At 37.0% G+C, this 16,231-nt stretch overlaps 1 protein-coding gene and 1 pseudogene across 1 annotated transcript in view; one reads left to right on the top strand and one right to left on the bottom strand.

The window, feature by feature from the left end:
• Positions 1–16,231, top strand: part of DOCK3 (dedicator of cytokinesis 3) — a 482,665-nt gene that overhangs the window by 86,502 nt on the left and 379,932 nt on the right. The gene's annotated exons all lie outside the window — the stretch shown is intronic.
• On the bottom strand, positions 11,234–11,766 carry LOC110577608 (annotated as a pseudogene).

Below are 16,231 nucleotides of genomic sequence, written 5' to 3'. Positions count from 1 at the left end.
TTTTCTTTTCTTTTCTTTTCTTTTCTTTTCTTTTCTTTTCTTTTCTTGTAGTCTCCTTGTCTGGCTTTGGAATCAAGGTAATGCTGACTTTGTAAAATGAGTTTCGAAGTGTTCCTTCTTCTTCAATTTTTTGGAAGACCCTGGGAATTATTTTTCTTTAAGTCGTTGGTAGAATCCATCAGTGAAACCATCTGTTTGTTGAGAGGTTTTAAATTTCTGATTTAATTTTCTTAGTCATAATTAGTTTGTTCAGATTTTCTACTATGATTCTGTCTCGTCAGGTATATGTTTCTAGGAATCTTTCCATTTCTTTTAGGTTAACCAATTTGTTGGTATGTAATTCTTCATAGTAGTCTCTTATGATCCTTTGTATTTTTATGGTATCAGTTGTAGTGCCTCCTCTTTCATTTTTTATTTTATTTATTTGATTCTCTTATTAGTCTGGCTAAAGGTTTTTCAATTTTGCTTATGTTTTCAAATAGCTAGGTCTTAATTTCATTGATATTTTCTATTGTTTTCTAGCATCTATTTCATTTATTTCTCTCTAATCTTTATATATCCTTCCTTCTGCTAATTTTGGGCTTACCTCATTATTTTTATAGTTCCTTCAGGTACAAAGTTAGGTTGTTCTTTTGCGGTTTTTTTCTCATAGGCATTTATCACCATAAATTTCCATCTTAGAGCTGTTTTTTTCTGCATCCTATAAGTTTTGGTATGTTGTGTTTCCATTTCCATTTGTTTTGAGTTATTTTTTTAACTTCTCTTTTGATTTCTTCTTTGGCCAATTGGTTGTTCAGGAATGTGTTAATTTCCACATATTTGTGAATTTATAGCTTTCTTCCTGTTATTGATTTCTAGCTTCATATCATTTTGGTTAGAAAACATAATTGGTATGATATCAGTTTTCTTGAGTTTAAGACTTGTTTTGTTGCCTAACATTTTATCTACCCTGAAAATAACCTGTGTGTGTTTGAAAAGAATGTGTATTATGTGTTTATTGGATGGAATATTCTCTATATGTCTGTCAGCTCCATTTGGTCTAAAGTATAATTTAAGCCTAATAATTTTTTATTAATTTTCTGGATCTATCCATTGTTGAAAGGGGGTATTGAAATCCCTTGCTGCTTTTTTTCTTTTTGTATTGTTGTCTATTTCTCCCTTAAGATGTGTTGTTACTTAATATATTTAGATGTTCTTGGTTTTGTTTTGTTTTAGATTTTATTTATTTATTTGACACAAAGAGAGAGAGCACAAGCAGGCAGAGCAGCAGGCAGAGGAAGAGGCAGAAGCAGGCTCTCCGCTGAGCAGGGAGCGCAATGTGGGGCTCGATCCCAGGACCCTGGGCTCATGACCTGAGCCGAAGGCAGTTGCTTAACCAACTGAGCCACCCAGGCGCCCTAGATGTTCTGTTTTTTTGGGTGTGTATATGTTTCCAATTGTTTTATCCTCATGATGAATTAACCCCTTTGTCATTATATAATCATTTTCCTTGACTCTTGTTTGTGACTTGAAATCTAATTTGTAATGATGTAAGTATAGCTAACTTGGCTCTCTTTTGTTTTACATTTGCAGGGAATGTATGTTATTTCTTTCCTTGAGTCCAAGTTTATCCTTAAAGGTGTAATACGTAGATTGTGTCCCTTGATGGTATCCCATAATTCACATAGAATTTCTCTACTCTTTTTCATTCATTTTTCTTTGTTCTCTTCTGGCTAGATAATGTCAAAGTTCCTGTCTTTAATCTCGCTGATTCTTTCTTCTGCTGATCAAGTCGGCTTTTGGTACTCTATTTTACATTTTTCATTTAATTCATTGTAATCTTCAACTCCAGTGAGTTTCTTGTAGACAACATGCAGTTGGGTTATATTTTTTAGTTCATTCAGCAACTATATGCCTTTTGGTTGGAGAATTTAACCTATTTACATTTAATTATTAGTAGGTGAGGACTTACTGATATTATCTTGTTAATTGTTTTCTGGTTCTTTTTTAGTTCCTTTGTCTTTTCCTTTTTCTCTTGTGTTCATTTGTGAATTGATGATTTTCCAAAATGGTATGGTTTGATTTCCTTCTCTTTACCTTTTGAGTATCTGTTGTAGGTGTTTTTTTTTGTGGTTGCTGCGAGGCTTACATAACACCTTTTAACAGTCTGTTTTGTGCTGATAATATTTGGATTTCGATCCCATATAAAAGTTATACCCTTTCACTCCTACCCACATTTTATATTTTTGATGTTGCAGTTTACATCTTCTTCTATTGTATGTTCATTAAGAAAAATAGCTGTAGTTATTTTTAATACTTTTGTTCTTCACTGTTTACTAGAATCAATTGATTAATATGCTGCCATTTACAGTTTTGGAGAAGTCAGAAGTTAAGTATAAACTTACCTTTATGAGTGTTTTATATTTTTATTATATGTTTTTTATGTTACTAATTAGTGTCTTTTCATTTTAGCATGAAGAACTTCTTTCAGCATTTCTTATCAGGCACGTTTAGTTGTGATGAACTCTCTCAGCTTTTGTTTGTCTTGGAAACTTTTTATCTCTTTATTTTTGAAGGACGTCTTTGCCAGGTGAAGTATTCTTAGTTGGCAATTTTTTTCTTTCAGTACTTTGAATGTATCATCCCACTCTCTCCTGGCCTGCAAGGTTTCTGCTGAATTCTGCTGATAGCCTTATGGGGGTTACCTTGTAAGTTACAAACTTTTTTTCTCTTGTTGCTTTTGAAATTCTCTTTGTCTTTGATTTTAGTCAGTTTCATTATAATTTGTCTTTGAAGTGATCTTTTCGGTTGAATGTTTTTGGGGACCTGGCTTCATGAACTTGAATATTCACATCTCTTCCCAGATTTGGGAACTTCTCAGCCATTATTTCTTTAAATCAGATTTCTGTCCCTTTTTTTCTCCTTCCTCCTTCTGGAACTGCAGTAATACGTAGATTGTGTCCCTTGATGGTATCCCATAATTCACATAGAATTTCTCTACTCTTTTTCATTCATTTTTCTTTGTTCTCTTCTGGCTAGATAATGTCAAAGTTCCTGTCTTTAATCTCGCTGATTCTTTCTTCTGCTGATCAAGTCTGCTTTTGATACTCTATTTTACATTTTTCATTTAATTCATTGTAATCTTCAGCTCCAGAATTTCTCTTTCCTTTTTATGATTTCTATGTATGTATTAAACTTCTCACTTTGTTTGTGTATTGTTTTCCTGATTTTGTTTAATAGTCTTTCTGGGTTTTCTTATAACTCCTTGAGCTTTTAAAAAAACAACTACTTTGAATCATTTATTGGGCAAATCACAGATCTGTTTCTTTGGGCTTGGTTACTAGAAAAAAATGTATTCCTTTGGTGGTATCACAGTTCCTTTATTTTTCATGTTCTTGAAATCTTGCATTGTTTTTTTGCATTTGAAGAAGCAATCACTTCCTCCATTTTTACTTACTGTTTTTGGTAGAGGAATAACTTATATCAGCCATGTTGGGTATTCTGAGGTTATCTTAGACCTTTCCTTTGGATGCACCTGCTCCACATTTCTTGTTCCTTTTTGGAATGGAATCCTTACGATTGTATGCTTTCTCTCAATCCCACAAAATCAGTCCAGTTGCTAACAGTCTCTTGTTTGCTTTACCTAAAGCAGTGCTGAATGCTCAAGTTTCTGTGCTTTCTCCCAGTCCCAGAGTTGGGTGGCTTTCTGCATGTGCTCAGTAACCGTCTGCAAAGGGTTATATTTGTCATTGCACAAGGAGCTGGCCATGGAGTTGAGGAGTAGCTGGGGGAGGTGTGCAGTTTGTTGGGGGTGCCTGTGGGCCAGTTGGGAAGATTTGCAGGTGAGGTGTCCCCATTGGCTCATGGACAGGCTTCTTGATGGAGTCCGTAAAGTGATTAGTAGGATCCTTTGATGTCTTTTGAGAGTCCTGGTTGCTCTCCTTCTATCCCCTTCTTACCTTCCAGTTGTGTAGTACACCTCAGTATTCTGAATGAGGTGAGAAAGAAGTGGGCCTCTTCAGCAGCATCCTACAAAGCTGGGGAAAGTCTGGTGGTCAGATGCTCTCACTTTCCACCATGGGAGAAATCACAGGTCAAGGAGGTCTCTCTTGGCACTGAGCTGGCCTGCCTTGTGGGAGGGATAATGCAGGTAAAGTAAAATTGTTCTTCTTACCCTCTTCAGTGCATCCAGTCTCAGATTTTTTTTTTTAAGATTTTATTTATTTATTTGAGAGAGAGAGAGAATGAGAGACAGCATGAGAGGGAGGAGGGTCAGAGGGAGAAGCAGACTCCCTGCCAAGCAGGGAGTCCGATGCGGGACTCGATCCCGGGACTCCAGGATCATGACCCTGAGCTGAAGGCAGTCGCTTAACCAACTGAGCCACCCAGGCACCCTCAGATTTTTTTTTTTTCTCCAACATTGTGCTGGAATTTTTCCACTGGATTCCTGAACTTTCACAAGGTCATTCTTGTATGTGATTGATTGTTAAAATCAGTTTTCTTTGGTGGGGAAAATGGTACAAAACTCCTACTCTTCCATTTTGCTTATGTTACCTCTCTGTGATTTTGTTGATGTTTTTTCCCGAGAGTCTTATTTTAGTCATGAATTGGTGTTGAAGTTTGTCATATGCATGAATACGATATGTTTTTTGTCATTAGATTTAATATGGTAGATTACATTGATTGATTTTTGAATTTGAAATGTCTTGCATCCTAAAATAAACCTCATGGTGCATAAATCTTATATATTGCTGAATTCTACTTGATAACATTTTGTTAAGGATTTTTACATCTATATTCATGAGGGATATTAGTCTATAGTTTTCTTTTTTTATACTATCTTTGATTTTCATATCAGAGTAATACTGGTTTCATAACGTGAATTGAGAAATGTTTTTTTCCTCTTATTTTATGGTAGTGATTGTGTAGTAGTAGTGTTCATTCTTCAATGATTTGATAGAATGAAGCAGTGAAGACATCTGGGTGAAGATTTTTTTTCTTAGGAGTTTTAGAATATGAATTCAATTTCCTTAATGGTCATAGGGCTATTCAAGCTATTCAAATTATAGTTGAACCTTGAATAACATGGGTTTGACCTGCGTGGGTCCACTTCTGTGCAGATTTGTGATACATAGAATACAGTACTATAAATTTATTTTCTCTTCCTTATGATTTTTTAAATACATTTTCTCTAGCTTTACTTTATTGTAAGAATAGACTATATAATACATATAACATTAAATATAGGTGTTAATTGACTGTTTATGTTATCAGTAAGGTTTCTGGTCAACAGTAGGCTATTAGTAGTTAAGTTTTTGAGAATTCAGAAGTTAATCATGGATTTTTGACTCTATGGGGGGATTGGTACCCCTAGCCCTGTATTGTTCAAGAATCAACTGTATGCGTTTTGTATTGGCTGAGTTATGGTAGTTTGTATTTTATTTTATTTATTTTTGAATTTAATTTAATTTTATTATGTTAGTCACCATACAATACATAATTAGTTTTTGATGTACTGATCCATGATTCATTGTTTTTGTATACCACCCAGTGCTCCATGCAGTACGTGCCCTCCTTAATACCCATCACTGGGCTATGGAACTGGTCAGTTTCATGTATGTCATCTATTTATTTGGATACAGCTTTTGAAATATTCCTTTAATATCCTTTTAATGAATGTGTAATATCCTGTTTCATTTCTGATATTGATAACTTGTGTCTTATCTGTTTTTTCCTTTGTTAGTCTTGGTAGAAATTAGTCAGTTTTTTTTTTTGTAGTTTTTAATTTTATTATATTATGTTAGTCACCATACAATACATCATTAGTTTTTGATGTAGTGATCCACGATCCATTGTTTTCATATAACACCCAGTGCTCCATGCAGTACGTGCCCTCCTTAATACCCATCACCAGGCTAGCCAATCCCCCCTTCCCCCTCCGCTCTAAAACCCTGTTTGTTTCTCAGGTCCATAATCTCATGGTTCATCTCTCCCTCCAATTCCCCCCCCATTTTTCCCTTCCTTCTCCTAATGTCCTTCATGTTATTCCTTATGTTCCACAAATAAGTGAAACCATATGATAGTTGACTTTCTCTGTTTGACTTATTTCGCTTAGCATCATCTCCTCCAGTCCCATCCATGTTGATGTAAAAGTTGGGTATTCATCTTTTCTGATGGCTGAGTAATATTCCATTGTGTATATGGACCACATCTTCTTTATCCATTCATCTGTGGAAGGGCATCTCAGCTCTTTCCACAGTTTGGCTATTGCGGACATTGCTACTATGAACATTGGGGTGCATATGGCCCTTCTTTTCACTACATCTGTGTCTTTGGGGTAAATACCCAGTAGTGCAATTGCTGGGTCATAGGGTAGCTCTATTTTTAAATTTTTGAGGCACCGCCACACTGTTTTCCAAAGTGGCTGTACCAACTTGCATTCCCACCAACAGTGTAAGAGGGTTCCCCTTTCTCCACAACCTCTCCAACATTTGTTGTTTCTTTCCCTGTCCATTTTGGCCATTCTAACTGGTGTAAGGTGGTATCTCAGTGTGGTTTTGATTTGGATTTCCCTGATGGCTAATGATGATGAACATTTTTTCATGTGTCTTTTAGCCATTTGTATGTCTTCTTCAGAGCAGTGTCTTTTCATATCTTCTGCCCACTTTTTGACTTGATTATTTGTTTTTTGGGTGTTGAGTTTGAGAAGTTCTTTATAGATCTTGGATACCAGCCCTTTATCTGTAGTGTCATTTGCAAATATCTTCTCCCGTTCTGTGGGTTGTCTCTTTGTTTTGTTGACTGTTTCCTTTGCTGTGCAGAAGCTTTTTATCTTGATGAAGTCCCAAAAGTTCATTTTTGCTTTTGTTTCACTAGCTTTTGGAAATGTATCTTGAAAGAAGTTGCTGTGGGCGATGTCAAAGAGGTTACTGCCTCTGTTCTCCTCTAGGATTTTGATGGATTCCTGTCTCACATTGAGGTCTTTCATCCACTTTGAGTTTATCTTTGTGAGTGGTGTTAGAGAATGGTCGAGTTTCATTCTTCTGCATGTGGCTGTCCAATTTTCCCAGCACCATTTATTGAAGAGACTGTCTTTTTTCCATTGCATATTTTTTCCTGCTTTGTCAAAGATTATTTGACCATAGAGTTGAGGGTCCATATGTGGGTTCTCTATTCTGTTCCATTGGTCTGTATGTCTGTTTTTGTGCCAGTACCATGCTGTCTTGGTGATCACTGATTTGTAATATAGCTTGAAATCAGGCAACGTGATGCCCCCAGCTTAGTTTTTCTTTTTCAACATCTCCTTGGCGATTCGGGGTCTTTTCTGATTCCATACAAATTTTAGGATTGTTTGTTCCAGCACTTTGAAAAATGTCATTGGAATTTTGATTGGGATGGCATTGGAAGGTATAGATTGCTCTGGGTAGCATAGACATTTTAACAATGTTTATTCTTCCGATCCATGAGCATGGAATATTTTTCCATCTTTTTGTGTCTTCTTCAATTTGTTTCATGAGTGTTTTGTAGTTCCTAGAGTATAGATCCTTTACCTCTTTGGTTAGGTTTATTCTGAGGTATCTTACGGTTTTTGGTGCTATTGTAAATGGAATCGTTTCTTTAATTTCTCTTTCTACAGTTGCGTTGTTATTGTATAAGAAAGCAACTGATTTCTGTGCATTCATGTTGTATCCTGCCACATTACTGAATTGCTGGATGAGTTCTAGTAATTTGGGGGTGGAGTCTTTTGGTTTTTCCACATAAAGTATCATGTCGTCTGTGAAAAGAGAGAGTTTGACTTCTTCTTTGCCAATTTGGATACCTCGTATTTCTTTTTGTTGTCTCATTGCTGTTGCTAGGACCTCTAGTACTATGTTGAACAATAGTGGCGAGAGTGGGCACCCTTGACGTGTTCCTGATCTTAAGGGTAAGGCTCTCAGCTTTTCCCCATTGAGGATGATATTTGCTGTGGGTTTTTCATAGATGGATTTTATGAGCTTGAGTAATGTTCCCTCTATCCCTGTACTCTGGAGAGTTTTAATCAGGAAAGGATGTTGTATTTTCTCAAATGCTTTTTCTGCATCAATTCAGAGGACCATATGGTTCTTCTCCCTCCTCTTAATAATGCGTTCTATCACATTGATTGATTTGCGAATGTTGAACCACTCTTGCATCCCGGGGATAAATCCTACTTGGTTGTGGTGGATGATCCTTTTAATGTATTGTTGGATCCTATTAGCTAGGATTTTGTTGAGGGTTTTGGAATCCATATTCATCAGGGATATCGGTCTGAAATTCTCCTTTTTGATGGGGTCTTTGCCTGGTTTGGGGATTAAGGTAATGCTGGCCTCATAGAATGAGTTTGGAAGTTTTCCTTCTGTTTCTATTTTTTGAAACAGCTTCAGTAGAATAGGTATTATTTCTTCTTTGAATGTTTGGTAGAATTCCCCAGGGAATCCATCAGGCCCTGGACTCTTGTTTTTTGGGAGGTTTTTTGATCACTGCTTCAATCTCGTTACTGGTTATTGGCCTATTCAGGTTGTCAATTTCTTCCTGTTTCAGTCTTGGCAGCTTATAGGTTTCCAGGAAGGCCTCCATTTCATCCAGATTGCTCAGTTTATTGGCATATAGTTGTTGGTAATAATTTCTAATAATTGTTTCTATTTCCTTGGTGTTAATCGTGATCTCTCCCCTTTCATTCATAATTTTATTAATTTGGGTCCTTTCTCTTTTCTTTTGGATAAGTCTGGCCAGTGGTTTATCGATCTTATTAATTCTTTGAAGAACCAACTTCTAGTTTTGTTGATCTGATCTACTGTGTTTCTGGTTTCTAGTTCATTGATTTCTGCTCTAATTTTAATTATATCTCTTCTAATGCATGGCTTAGGCGTCGTTTGTTGCTTTTTCTCTAGTTCTTTAAGGTGTAGAGTTAGTTGGTGAATTAGGGATTTTTCTATTTTTTTGAGTGAGGCTTGGATGGGTATGTATTTCCCCCTTAGGACCGCCTTTGCAGTATCCCATAGGTTTTGGACCGATGTGTTTTCGTTCTCATTGATTTCCATGAATTGTTTAAGTTCTTCTTTGATTTCTTGGTTGACCCAAGCATTCTTGAGCAGAGTGGTCTTTAGCTTCCAAGTGTTTGAATTTCTGCCAATTGTTTTCTTGTGATTGAGTTCCAGTTTTAGAGCATTGTGGTCTGAGAATATGCAAGGAATAATCTCAATCTTTTGGTATCGGTTGAGACCTGATTTGTGACCCAGTATATGGTCTATTCTGGAGAAAGTTCCATGTGCGCTCGAGAAGAATGAGTATTCTGTTGTTTTAGGGTGGAATGTTCTGTAAATATCTATGAGGTCCATCTGGTCCAGGGTATCATTCAAAGCTCTTGTTTCCTTGTTGATTTTCTGCTTAGATGATCTGTCCATTGCTGAGAGTGGAGTCTTGAGGTCTCCTACAATTAATGTATTGTTATTAGTATGACTCTTTATTTTGGTTAACAGGTGGCTTATGTAGATGGCTGCTCCCATGTTTGGGGCATAGATATTTACAATTGTTAGATCTTCTTGTTAGATAGACCCTTTAAGAATGATATAATGTCCTTCTGTGTCTCTTATTATCTCACGACCCTGAGATTATGACCTGAGCCAAAACCAAGAGTCGGATGCTTAAGCTTAACCAACTGAGCTACCCAAGTGCCCTCACATATTTATCTGTTTCTAGCTGATGAACATTTGGGCTCTTTCCCTAATTTGGCTATTGTTGATAATGCTGCATAAACATTAGGGTGTATGTATCCCTTTGAATCAGTAGTTTTGTATCCTTTGGGTAATTACCTAGTTAGTGCAACTACTGGATTGTAGGGTAGTTCTATTTTTAACTTTTTGAGGAACTTCCATACTGTTTTGACGAGTGGCCGCACCAGTTTGCATTCCCAAAAACAGTGTAAGAGGATTCCCCTTTCTCCATATCCTTGCCAACATCTGTTGTTTCCTGTGTTGTTAATTTTAGCCATTCTGACTCATATGTGGAATTTAAGAAGCAAAACTGATGAACATAGGGTAAAGGAAAAAAAAAGAGGGATGCAAACCATAAGAGACTTGTAACTATAGAGAACAAACTGAGGGTTGATGAGGGGAGGTAGGCAGGGGATGGGCTAAATGGTTGATGGGTATCAAGGAGGGGTGATGAGCACTGGGTGTTATATGTAAGTGAGGAATCACTAAATTATTCTCCTGAAACCAATATTACACTATATGTTAACTAACTAGAATTTAAATAAAGACTTGAAACAATAAAAAATAATATATGCATTTAATGCCAGTAATTTCCCTTTCAGCATTTCTTTATCTGTGTCCTCGAATTTTGATATATTGTATTGTCATTTTAATTGTTCAGTGTAGTTTTTTTATTTACTCTGAAAAGTCCTCTTTGATGCATGGATTATTTAGAAATCTGTTGTTTTATATCCAAGCATTTGCAGATTTTTCTTATGTTATTTTTATGTGATTGATTTCCAGTTCAGTTTCACTGTGGTTAAGAGAACATTCTGTTTATGATTTTGATTGTTTTAAATTTGTTGACATTTGTGGTTTTGCCCAGGATATGATTTATCTTGGTATATGTCGTGTGGGCACTTGAAAAGAATGTATATCTGCTTTTGTTGAGTGGAGTGTTCTGTATTCACAGAACTAGATCACTAGACCCTACTGGTCGATGGTGGTGTTGAGTTCTTTATCATTGCTCTTTTTTTATTTAGTTGTTCTGTAAGTCTCTAATCGTGAATTTATTTTTATTTGTCTTTTTTTATTTCTGTGAGTTTCACTTCAATATATTCTGTTGTTTAGTGCATATAGATTTATGATTGCTGTGTTTTCTTGGTATTTGACTTTGTGTCATTATATAATGTCACTTTTTGTATCTTATAATTTTCTTTGTTCTGGAGTCTACTTTATCTAATACTAACTCTTACTTTCTTTCCATTAATTTTTGCATAACCTGTTTTTTCATGCTTTGACTTCTTATTTGTCTATGTTGTTATTTTTGTAATAAGTTTTTTTTTTCCCAAACAAAACAAAACTTTATTTACAATTGAAAACTTAAACAGAAAATCTTGGGTTCTTAATCTATGACATTTCCAAGGTCTCTTGATCAAAAAGGGCCACAGCAGGCAGGGAAGCAAACACAGGGGCCAGTCCGGATTATCTTACTCAAGAGCGTCACCCAGAGAAAGGGAAGGCCTGATCAGTCTTGCCCTGGACTATATCTCACCACGCTGTGAGATCACCACAGGCAGCTTGGGCTTACTTTTGGGGCCTGTGGGAACATTCTCAATCTTTTGCATCACTAGAAGTCCATCAGTGATTTTTCCAAACACTAAGTGCTTCCCATCCAGCCAAAAACATTTAGAATAGGTGATGAAGAACTGGCAGCCATTTGTACTGGGACCACTGTTTGCCATGGAAAGCAGGCCTGGAGCTGAGTGTCTAAGTTTAAAATTTTCATCTGCAAATGGCCCCCATTAAATACTGGCAACTCCAGTACCATCTCCATTAATAAAATCCCCACCCTGGATGATGAAATCCTTTATGACCCTGTGGAAGGTGCTCCCTTTGTATCCTATCAGAACTCCATCTTTTCTGAATTCTCCAGCACAGAACTGCCTAAAATTCTCTGCCTCTTAGGCACAACATATGCATAGAGCTCGGTCTTCATGCGGCCCACTTCCTGGCCACCAATGCTGACATCAAAGAAAACCATGGGATTGACAGGGCTTGAATTTGCCACTGCCATGGCTCCGACCCGGAAGCAGAAGCTGTATTGAGTTTTTTTTTTAAAGAATTTATTTATTTGAGAGGGAGTGTGAATGCAGAAGGGAGGAGCAGAGGGAGAGAGAGAGAGAATCTCAAGCAGACTCCCTGCTAAGCGTGGAGCCTGACACTAAGATCATGACCTGAGCCAAATTAAGAATCGGACACTTAACCGTCTGAGCCACCCAGGTACCCCTCCATGTTGACTTTTAGTATATTCATACATTACCGCTATCCAATTCCAAAATCTTTTCATCACCCCAAACATGAAACCTTATACCTATTCTCCTATCCCCCAGCCCTTGACAACTACTGTCTGTGTGGATTTGCCTATTCTGGATATTTCATATAAGTGAAATCACATAATATGTGACCTTTTGTGACTGTCTTCTTTTACTCAGTATAATGTTTTCAAGATTCATTATTGATGTGGCATGTATCAGTACTTAACTGCTTTTCTGGCTGAATAACATCCCACTGTATAGACATACCACGGTATGTTTGTCCACTTATCAGTTGATGGAGACTTGAGTTTTTTCCACCTTTGGCCATTGTGAGTAGTGATGCTGGTTCTCTCTGATTTTAGTGAAAAATTCACTGTCATTTAAATTTTTTTTTTTCACTAGAGGTAAGGTATTGTTTTCTCTTGCTACGCTACTTTTAAGATTTTTTTTTTTTTTGCCTCTAGTATTTAGAAATGTAACTGTGTTGTGTTTTTATACATGTTTCTTTTGGATTATCCTGTTTGGGGTTTGCTCAGCTTCTTCAGTATGTTGGCTTGTCTTTTGCCAAATTTGGGAAGTTTTTTGTCATTTTTAAAATTTTATTTATTTATTATTTATTTATTTATTTATTTATTTATTTATTTATTTATTTGACAGAGAGAGACACAGTGAGAGAAGGAACACAAGCAGGGGGAGTGGGAGAGGGAGAAGCAGGCTTTCCGTGGAGCAGGGAGCCTGATGCAGGGCTTGATCCCAGGACCCTGAGATCATGACCTGAGCCGAAGGCAGTCGCTTAACCAACTGAGCCACCCAGGCGCCCTCATTTTTTTAATTTTAAATTTTATTAGACTTTATTTTTTAGAACACTTTTAGGTTTACAGAAGAGTTGTACAAAAAGTAGAAGGAGCCTCTCCCAGTTTCTTCTCCTATTCACATTCTACATTAGTGTGGTATGTTTGTTATATTTGGTGAACCAGTATTTATGTACTATTAATATTATTTATAGTTTACATTAGGGTACACTCTTTGTGTTGTATAGTTTTATGGTTTTGACAAATGTGTAACGTTATGTATCTATCACTGCAGTGTCATAAGAATAATTTGATTGCCCTAAAAATACCACATTCTCCACCTATTTATTCCTTTCCTCATTCTCTTAGAGTCTTGGCAACCACTGATCTTTTTACTGCCTCTTAAAGAATGCCATTTAGTTGGGATCATATAGATTGTAGCCTTTTCAGATTGGCTTCTTTCACTCAGCAACATGCAGTTAAGATTCCTCCATGTCTTTTCGTGGCTTGCTAGCTCATTTCTTTTTTTTTTTTTTAAGATTTTATTTTTTTAAAGTATTTCTGTACCCATGTGGAGCTTGAACCCACAGCCCTGAGATCAAGAGTCGCACACTCTACTGAGGGAGCCAGCCAGGCACCCTGGCAGCTCATTTCTTTGTATTGCTGAATAATATTCCATTATCTGGATGGACTATAGGTTGTTTATTCATTCATATACTGAGGGACATCTTGGTTGCTTCCAAGTTTTGACATTTACAGATAAAGCAATTATAAAAACATTTGTGTGCAGGTTTTTGTGTGGACATAAGTTTTCAGCTCACTTGGTAATTACCAAGGAGTACAATTGCTAGGTTGTATGGTAAGAGTATGTTAGTTTTATAAGAAACTGCCAGACTCTCTTCCAATGTGGCTGTACCATTTTGCATTCTCACCAGCAATGGATGAGAGTTCCGTTGCTCCATATTCTCACTAGGATTTATCCTATTCATGTACATTCTAAGCCTTGCCCTTGCGTTTTTTCTCTCTCCTCCCAGGACTTGATGTCAAGAATGTTAGATATTTTGTTGTTGTTGCCATAGTCATATAGGCCCCTGAGTCTCTCTTCATTTTTTTTCAGTCTATTTTCTCTTTATTGTTTAGTCTCTCAACACTTCTGACATAAAAAATGTGGAGTTTTCCACACCAACAACTGATTCTACAACTGTCTGGATACCCACTGTTAGACCTCCCATGTTAAGGGCTCAGTCCCACAAGACCACCTTCACTTCAGATGCCAATCTCAAGTCCTGGACTTCTTATACTTCTGATCAACCAGTTATAAATTGAGGGTTTCCATATCCCCTTCTCATGTTTTATAATTTGCTAGAACAGCTCACAGAACTCAGGAAAACAACTTAATTACCATTTTCAGTTTATCATAAAGGATCCAACTTAGGAACGGCCAAATAGAAAAGATGCTTAGGGCAAGGTATATGGACCAGGACATGGAGCCTCTATGCCCCTTTTTGGCATTTCAACCTCACAGCAACTTCGTGTTCATTACCCTGGAAGCTCTCCAAACCCCATTTGTTTTTATGGGAGTTTCATTATGAAGGCATGATTTATTAAATCATTGGCCCTTGGTGATTAACTCATTCTCTAGCCCTTCTCCCCTCCCTGGGGTTGGAGAGTGGAGCTGAAATTTCCAACCCTCTAATCACATGGTTCCCCTGGCATCTCCCATTCTGAAGCTGTCTGGGGGCCCACCAGGGGTCAATTCATTAGCATAAACCCCAGTACAGTTGAAAGTGGCTTATCATGAATAACAAAGTTGATGCTTTTCCTATTCTTCTTATCCAGAAATCCCAAGAGTTTTAGAAACTCTTGTGTCAGGGATTTGGGGATGAAGAAATATGTATTATTGTATCACAATATCACAGTCAGTGTGTGTCATTTTAAATTTTTCTGATTTATGGCTCACTGCTTCTTTCCTCTGTCCCCTCCATTCTACTGTTAACCCCATCCAGCATCTTCTATTTCTTTGTTGAAACATTTTGTTTCTTTGCTGAGACTGTCTTCTTTTTCATGTTTCACACATATTTGTAATTACCCACTGAAACGTTTTTATGATGGCTCCTTTAAAATATGTCAGATAATTCTAACATCTTTATTTTCTTGGTGTTGGCATGTATTGGTTTTTTTTTTCCCATTCAATTTAAGATCTTCCTGGTTCTTGGTATGACAAGACCTGGACCTTTGGGTATTATGTTACGAGATACTACTTTTATTTAAACCTTTTGTTTTATCTGGCTTTTGTGACAGTGCTACTGTAGGGGAAGGACAGGATTTGCCTCATTACTGCCAAGTGGGGGTTGAGGTCCGTGTTTCCCACTCAGCCTCTGTTGACACTGAATGGTGCAGGCTCCTTGTTACTGTTGAATAGGTGTAGGAATTCTAGCTTTCTAGTAGTCTTCCACTGATTATTCACTGGCTGGAAAGCATTGTAGAGCCTTCTGCTGTTCCCCATGTGGCCTCTGATACCATCAGGAGGAGGGTGGTGGCCTTGTTACTGCTGAACAATGGTGAAAGCCCCCACTCTCTCTTAGGCCTCTTCGGACACCATAGGGGAGTGATGGAGTCATCTCATTAATGCTGGTTAGGGGTAGAAGTTCGGGTAGTCTCCACTGCTACTCAGTGGTGGTGGTTTGTTATTGCCCACTTGGGTAGAAAGTCTTGACTCCTAAGTAGGCCTTTTCAGCCACTATACCAGTGCAAGGTTTGAATGTGTTAGTTATAGTCCAGTGAAGATGAAAGTCCAATCTGTCCAGTTAGCCTTGCTTGTGTGGGTGAGAGTTGGGCCATAGCTTTTTTTCTTTCTTTCTTTTTTGGTGATGTTTGGAAGCAATATAGTGGTTATTACTAAGGTGTTTTCTTTGTTGACAGGCTGACTCTTTCGTGGTTCTTAAGCTAGAGAGAACAGTCTTTTTTTGTCTGTGCCTGTTGGTGTTTCTTGGTTTCTAGCCTTTTCTGCTTCAAATAGCAGATGTATAAGGTAAAAGAAAGTCTAGGGAATTCACCACTGTGTTCTTTCTTGCATCTCAGGGTCCCTAGTTGGTCTGCCTTTTTCTCTCTACCTTTCAGAATTTTCCTATTTTTTAAAAAATATTTATTTCTAGAGTTTTTTTATATATGATGATATATCTATGCTTTATGTATGATGATGTATGTGTGAAATATATATACATATATTTATGTATATATTACATATATGTCCACAGTTTTTCATTGTACTTAGCAGAAGGAATAGTGAAAAGTATGTCTCATTCATCTTCCTGGAAGCATATGCTAATCCTATGCCTTTTTAACTCTTTGCTATTCTTCCTTTATAGATAATGGGTTGTCATCATTTAGTTTTGATTGCATGCAGTTGTGTGTTTTATTCTATTTTAAGTCC

Source organism: Neomonachus schauinslandi, chromosome 1, assembly GCF_002201575.2.
Source record: "Neomonachus schauinslandi chromosome 1, ASM220157v2, whole genome shotgun sequence".
Lineage (NCBI taxonomy): Eukaryota > Metazoa > Chordata > Mammalia > Carnivora > Phocidae > Neomonachus > Neomonachus schauinslandi.
The sequence above is the reverse complement of the archived record's forward strand: the minus strand, read 5'-3'. Positions and strand labels throughout refer to the sequence as shown.